We start from the raw sequence: 7344 nt of genomic DNA on the forward strand, positions 1-7344 counted from the left end.
TACAACTGACCTTTTGTTACTTTTTACTTTGAGATAATTATAGGATTCCATGGCATTGTAAAAAATAACACAGAAAGATTCTGTATACCCTTCACCCGGTTCCCCCAATGGTGACATTTTGCATAATTATAGTACAATATCATGGGAAATTGACATTGATACGGTCTACTCACCTTATTCATATTTCACCAGTTTTATATGCACTCATTTGTATGTGTTTAGTTCTATGCAATTTTACTACGTATGTAGCTTCATGTGACCATCACCACAGTCAAAAAACAGAAGAGCTCCATCATGAGGATCCTTTGTCATACCTTTTGAAGCCAGAACTGCTCCCCTCTGTACCCTTCTCCCTAGTTCCTGACAACCACTAATCTGTTTTCCATCTCTACAATTTTGTCATTCATGCAATTGACTTTTGCAGATTAATTTGTATTCTGTGACCTTGCTAAACTTAAAAATTAGTTCCAAGAGGGTTTTTTGGTTTCTGTGTTTTTTTTGTCTTTGTTTTTGTTTTTGTTTGGTAGATTCCTTGGGATTTTCTACATAGACAATCATGTTGTCTATAAAGGACAGTTTTATTTCTTCCTTGTCAGTCTGTTCCCACTGTGTGAAGGAAAGCGTTCACCTTCACCATTCTGTATGATATTAGCTATAATGGTTTGGAGGGAGGGATAATTTTTGTCAGGTTGAGGATATTCCTTTTATTCTTAGTTTGCTGAGAGTTGGGTGTGTGTGTGTATGTGAATGGATGTTAATTTTGCCAAACACTTTCTGAATTGATTGTTTCATGAGTTTTTTCTTTACACTGAATATGGTGGATTTCACCAATTGATTTTTGAATTTTTGAATCAGTTTAGCATATCCAGGATAAACTCTACTTGGCTATGATGCATATCCAGGATAAACTCTACTTGATCTCCAGATTCAGTTTGCTAATTTATTTTAACAGCTTTATTGAGACATAATTTACATACCTTAAAATTCACCCGTTTTAAAGTAATCACTTCATGTTTTTAGTATATTCACATTGTTATGCAACTATTCCCATTATCTAATTTTAGACTGTTTTCATAGCTCAAAAAGAAACCCCATACTTAGTACAATCACTCCTCACTCCCTCTTTCCCCACAGCTACAGGCAACCGCTAATGCACCTTTTGACTCTCACACAGTATATGTCTTGTGTCTGACTTTTTTCGCTTAGCATAATATTTTCAAGGTTTATCCACGTTGTAGAATGTATCTGTACTTCATTGTTTAGTGGCTAAATTAATACTCCATTATATGGATATACATTTTGTTTATCCATTCACCAGTTGATAGACATGTGATTGTTCCCACTTTTTGACTATTATGAACAATGTGGCTGTGAACATGAGTATTTAAGTTTTTGTATATTCATGTTTTCATCTTGCTTGGATTTATACCTAGGAGTGGAATTGCAGGGTCATATAACTCCATGTTTAACTTTTTGAGGAACTGTCAAGCTGTCTTTCAAAGTAGAAAGCCATTTTACCTTTCTGTCAGCAATGTATCAGAGTTCCAATTTGTCAGTGCTTATTATTGTTCCTTTTAAAAATTATAGCTATCTTAATGAACGTGAAATATCTCATAGTTTTGATTTGCATTTTCCCAATAACTAAAGATGTTGAACATATTTTCATATGGATTTGGTGTTTTGTTTTTGTTTAGGATTTTTGCCTATGTATTCATGAGGGATATTAGTTCATAAGGGTATTTGTCTTTTCTTATTTATTTTCTTCTGGTTTTGGTGTCAGGATAATACTGGCTTCATAAAATAACTTGGGAAGGGTTTCCTCCTCTTATTTTTCTGGAAGAGACTACGGAGAATTTGTGTTATTTCTTATTTAAATGTTTGGTAGAATTCACACATGAAACAATCTGGATCTGAGGATTTATATTTGGGAAGGTCTTAAACTATGAATTCCATTTTTTTAAATAGTTGTAGGCCTATTCAGTTATCTTTTTCATTTTGAGTGACTTTTAGTAGTTTTCGAGGAATTGTTCCATTTCATCTAAATTGGTGATTATGTGTGTAGAGTTGTTTGGAGTATTCCCTTATTATCCTTTTAATGTCTGCAAGGTCAATGGTAATAACCCCTCTTTCATTCCAGATACTGTTAATCTGTGTCTTCTTTTTCTTTTCAGTCATACTAGAGACTTATTAAATTTATTGGTCTTTTCAAAGAACCAGCTTTTGGTTTCATTGATTTTCTCACTTGTTTTTCTTTTTTCAGTTTCATTAATTTTTGCTCTGATATTAAATATTTCTTTCCCTTGGCCTGTTTTTAGTTTATTTTGCTAAAATGGAAGCTTACTTGATTTGAGACCTTTCTTCTTTTCTAATTGAAACTCTTAATGTTATGTATTTCCCTTCAAGTGCTGCTTCAGCTGCATTGCCCATATGTTGCTATGTTGTATTTTCATTTTTGTTCAGTTCAAATATTTTCTAATTTCTTTTTTTTAAAGATTTTACTTATTTATTAAAAAAAAGATTTTACTTATTTATTAGAGAATGACGAAAAGAACATGACTGGGGGGAGAGGCCGAGAGAGGGAGAAGCAGACTCCCCACTGAGGAGGGAGCCTGATGCAGGGTTTGATGCCAGGACCCCCAGAATCACAACCTGAGCCAAAGGCAGGTACTTAACCAACAGAGCTACTCACGCATGCCTATCTTCTGATTTCTTTTGAGACTTCCTTTTTGACCTGTAGATTATTTAGAAGGATATTATTTAATTTTCAAGGGAGATTTTCCTGTTATCTTTCTGTAATTCATTTCTAGTTTAAATCATGGTCAAAGAACATACTTTAAATGAGTTTGATTCTTTTAAATTTGTTAAGGTTGGTTTTATGACCCAGTATTGGCAGATGTTCCATGGCACTTGAAAAGCATATATTCTGCAGTTGTTAGGTGAAGAGTTCTGTCAGTGTTGATTGGACCTAGTTGATTGACAGTGCTCTTCATTTCGCCTTATTCTTGCTTGTTTTCTGTCTACTCATTCTACTGATTACTGAGAAAAGAGAATTCATCTCTAAAGCTGTAATTGTGAATCTGTATATTTCTTCTTTTAGTTCTGATGGCATTTGCCTCATGTATTTCGAAGCTCTTTTATTAGGTGCATACACATTTACAATTATGTCTTCCTGGTAAGTGACCCTTTTATTTTTGTATAATGATTCTCTTTAACCATGGTAATTTTCTTTGCTCTGAAGTCTACTTTTTCTCATCTTAACCACTCCAGCTTTCATGATTGCATGGTATGTGTTTTTCTATGTCTTACTTTTAAACTACCTATATCATTATATTTAAAGTGAGTTTTTATAGACAGCATCTATTTAAGTCATTTTTTATCCATTCTGATTATCTCTTTTTAATTGATGTATCTAAACCATTTAGTTTGGGGGCGCCTGGGTGGCTCAGTCATTAAGTATTTGCCTTTGGCAGGGTCCTGGGATCCAGCCCCGCATTGGGCTCCCTGCTCAGCAGAAAGCTTGCTTCTCCCTTTCCCACTCCCCCTGCTTGTGTTCCCTCTCTTGCTGTGTCTCTCTCTGTCAAATAAATAAAATCTTTTTAAAAAAATAAACCATTTATTTTTAATGTAAATATTGGTATGTTTGAACATCAATCTGCCATTTAATGTGTTTACTATTTGTTCCCCCCATTTTTCGTTTCTCTGTTCCCCCTTTCTTGCCTTATTTTAGAATATTTGAACATATTTTTAGAATTCCACTTAATTTACCTGTTTTTTTTTAACCATATCTTTTGTTATAGATATTTTTAAGGATCCCTAAGAATTACAATATATACACTTAACTTTTCACACCCTACTTAGAATCAGTATTTTACCACTTTATGTGGAGTGTAGAAACCTTACGTCATAGAAGTTTCCTTTACACTTCCTCCTTTATAATTGTCTTATCTATGTATATTGAAACCCCATCAGACTGTGTTACGATTTCTGCTTTCAACTGTCAAACTTACTTCAAAGAATTCAAGAAGAGAAAAATAGTTTCTTAAATTTACCCAGATATTTACCATTTTTATTGTTCTTTCCTTCCTTTTATTTCATGTTTCCTTATATCATCTCCCTTCTGTTTGAAGAATTTTCTTCAGCAGTTCCTTCAGAACAGGTCTGCTGACAATGAATTCCTTTAGTTTTTCTTTATCTGAGAATGTCTTTATATACCTTTATTCCTGAAGGATAATTTTGCTGCATATGGAATCCTGGTTGTCTGATCTTTTCTTTCGGTGATTTAAAAATTGTGTTCCATTTTTTCTTGTCATCTATGGTTTTGGTTGAGAAATCCACAGTTATTCAAATCACTCTTCCTGTTTAATTAATACATAATTTTTCTCTGATTGCTTTCAAGATTTTTTTCCTGAAGTTTTGACTAGTAACTGAAAATTATCATTTTTAAATTATTATTATTTGGTTGCTTTCTTTGGGGTTCATCAGAAAGCTGGAGTGTGGATATTTATTTACTCTTCTCTTTTGTTGGCTTCTTCCCACATTTGCACCTGCATCTGGAGCCAAATGATGGGAAGACATAAGGAGACAAAAAATCAGAGGCTCACCCTCTCTCAGGACCACAGTTACTCTGATTGGAGAAGTCTCTCCTTCTCTCAGAGTTTGAGACATGTGGGTCCCTGTTGTCCTAGCCACCACTGCAGGATCACCTGGGGGCTGGGTCATGAGACAATGGAGAAAAGATTAAAGAAGAAAAATTATTTTCCCCCACTCACACTAAACAGAAGGGGGGTCTCCTTTTCCTGAATCTCAGTTCAGAACTAGAGAGCTGCTTTGGGAGCTTTCTCTGTGTTGATTCTCCAAGTCCAGGTTTGGGCTGCCTTGAGACTAGGCCAGGAGATTCCAGAGGAAACAAAAATGGTAAGTTTGCTAGTCACTAAGCCAGAAAATTCTGGCCTTCTTCCCCAATTTGCCTGCTAGTATTTTCTCTTCAGACTCCTCATGTAGCTGTTACTTGTTCAGGTTTTATTGCTGCATTCAGTTTATTCTGTTTATCCAGAAGAGGAACCAAAATTGCTTTTGAAATAAAGCAAATTTGAGTATCTCATAATTAGTATAAAACAAAACTACTAATTTTTTTTAAAGATTTTATTTATTTATTTCAGAGAGAGAGCTTGAGCGTGCACTCGTGAGTGGCAGGGAGGGACAGAGGGAGAAGCAGACTATCTGCAGGGGAGAGGGCAACTGATCCGAGAAGCCTGAGATTATGAACTGAGCCAAAGGTAGCCACTTAACCAACTGAGCCACCCAGGTACCCCCAAATTACTAACTTCTTTAGAATAATTTGATTTATGCTTAAAATCCACATTTGTTGTAATTTACATTTTAACTAAATACTGGTTCTCTTCATCACATGCCTTATAACGCTGAGGAGAGAATTCTTTACTAGTTAACACCATCCCAGATGGAAGTAATATGGGTGCAGGTGCTCTCTTGATTGGGGGAAGTTGCTTGTGGAGATTTCTGGGAAATGTAGTCTTCTAAATACCAAGCCAAATAAATAAATTAATTAATTAATTAAACCACACCCAAAAACTCATGGGGACAGACAAAATTTATTTTAGTGAGGATCTTAGAAATTATCTCCTGATAAGAAAACAAATTGTATGGTTTCCTTTGGTTTTGCTTCAAGTGCAAAGAAGTCACACAATTTAAGTGGGCCTTATGGCAGATAGAACATATTATTGATTAACTTGCTAATACAGCATTAGGTTGTTTTTGTTTTTGTTTTTTGACAGCAGACCTTATTTCACATGGCTTTTTCAGCTACAATTTCCTATTCCTGCTACAATTGCCCTGCCATGTTATTCCACAAGGCATAATGTAATGATGGCCATCTGAAAGGAAAATTCAACTTAATAGAAGGAAGAATATAATCAACACCAAAAAAATTTATAGACATAAGTTTCAGAATTATAGGCATTGTTACAGAGTGGTGGATTATCACAAATTCCAGCCACAGAAAAAGATTTAACTTTGAAAAATCACAGTAAATTTAAAGTAAAAAATTTTCCCCTGTACTTTATAAATACTGTTCTTGCCAGGCCAGTACTGCAGAATCATGATACAAAGTGGGCAAAATCACTTTACAAATTCTCCCTCAGCTAAGGTGGAGGGCAGAGGGTACCAAGTTCGTCCCTGCCAAGAGTAGACAGACTTGACCTAAGAGTCTTAGGAGACAAGGGTGGCATCTGGCCTAGTTTGTATGGAAGACTGGGCCTGGCACAAGGTGTGCTTGCTCTCTCATTCACTTAGTATTTATTGAGCGCCTGGTAAGTGTCAAGTACTACTCTAGGCACAGCGAGGATAGCAAGGGAAAGAACAAAGTTCCTTCCCTCATAGAGCATATATTCTAGTAAGGGTGACAATGACAGACAAATAGTATGTATACAACATGTCAGCTGGAAATACAAAAAAACTAGGATAAAAGGAGTAGGGGAGGAGGAAATTACTATGTTATGTAGGGTGGTCAGGGAAGGCCTCCCTGAGACCGTGACATTTGAGCCGAGATCTGGAAAAGCGAGGGATGGTTTTGCGGCAAGGAATGACTAACCAGAAAGGTGCTTCAGAAGAGCCCCTTTCTGCTGCTCCCCTCTTCTTACACATGGAGCAGATAAGAAACAAGTCCAGAGAACTAGTTAACTTATCTAAGGTTGCATGGCTAGAAGTGGAAGGGCTAGGGAGAGAAGCCACTTTTCTGGGCTCTTTGGTCCCCTTATCTCCCCTGCATTAGCAGATGGAAGACAGAGGGAAAAGGTGTATAATGAACATTTAATTCAGGTTGTGATTATCTCTCTGTGTTTTCAAAGATTAACCATCTCAATACTTCAAAGACAAACATTTTGATTTTCAGATATTTAAGATTCTTGCCTTCATTTTCCTTAGTAGTCCAAATGCTGTTCACATTAAATAAGTAACCCCGGTACTCAGAAGCGAACACTGTTCCTCACGGAATTCAGATGACATTACTAATTTAACATAAAACGTCAGTGTGCCAGGAAGTGAAATTGGTATCATAGACCCATGTTTCAGATGAGAAAGCTGAGGCCCAGGGAGGTGAAGGGACTTGCCCAGGATCCCACCGCCTGTCCGTGGACAATGCGCTTTCCTCAGTGCCCCACTGCCCAGCTCTGAGCACAGGGTGGCATGTAGGTGCGAGAGGACCCCACCCCATGCGTGCTCGCGCCCCGGCTCCCACGCCCTCTGGAGCAAGATGCCAACTATCTCTTTAAGAAGGAAAGTGAAGACGGGCCGCTTACGCAGCTGCCAGCGAGCCGCCCACTGGCTGGT

This window comes from Lontra canadensis, unplaced genomic scaffold (assembly GCF_010015895.1).
Source record: "Lontra canadensis isolate GAN:19392208 unplaced genomic scaffold, GSC_riverotter_1.0 scaffold16, whole genome shotgun sequence".
NCBI lineage: Eukaryota > Metazoa > Chordata > Mammalia > Carnivora > Mustelidae > Lontra > Lontra canadensis.